Source organism: Chenopodium quinoa, unplaced genomic scaffold, assembly GCF_001683475.1.
Source record: "Chenopodium quinoa cultivar QQ74 unplaced genomic scaffold, ASM168347v1, whole genome shotgun sequence".
Classification (NCBI taxonomy): Eukaryota; Viridiplantae; Streptophyta; class Magnoliopsida; order Caryophyllales; family Amaranthaceae; genus Chenopodium; species Chenopodium quinoa.
This window is the reverse complement of record NW_018742263.1, coordinates 3,395,001-3,395,514: the sequence shown is the minus strand read 5'-3', so window position 1 is coordinate 3,395,514 and position 514 is coordinate 3,395,001.

The window sequence follows — 514 nt, the reverse complement described above, 5'->3', positions numbered from 1 at the left end:
AGCAAACTCGATGAAGTTGAATGGACTAGGGCAAGATATGAAGAGCTAATTCTACTCGATGAAAAACGACTAGAAGCTCTACATCACACTCAGTGTTACCAAACTCGTATGGCTAGGCATTTTAATAAGAAGGTCAAGACAAGAAACATCAAAGTGGGAGACTTGGTGTTAAAAGCATTAAGGAAAACTGTTTTAGATCGAAGGGGAAAATTCAGACCTAATTGGTCTGGACCCTACATTGTCAAAACAATCCTGTCAGGAGGTGCAGCAAAACTAACTGATATGGATGGCAATAAATTCTCGAACATGACAACTCTTAACCAACTAAAAAAATACTACCCATAATTACTTGAGTAGGATACTCAAGAGAGCTACGTTTGGCCTGATTCCTTAAGAAAGGATACGTAGGCAACCCTTTACGGGTGCGACCACTTTATTTTTTTCAAATCTCGCATCCCATATATAATAAAAAATTCAACAGAAGATCGACGAAACATCGGCGTCACAGAAAAAA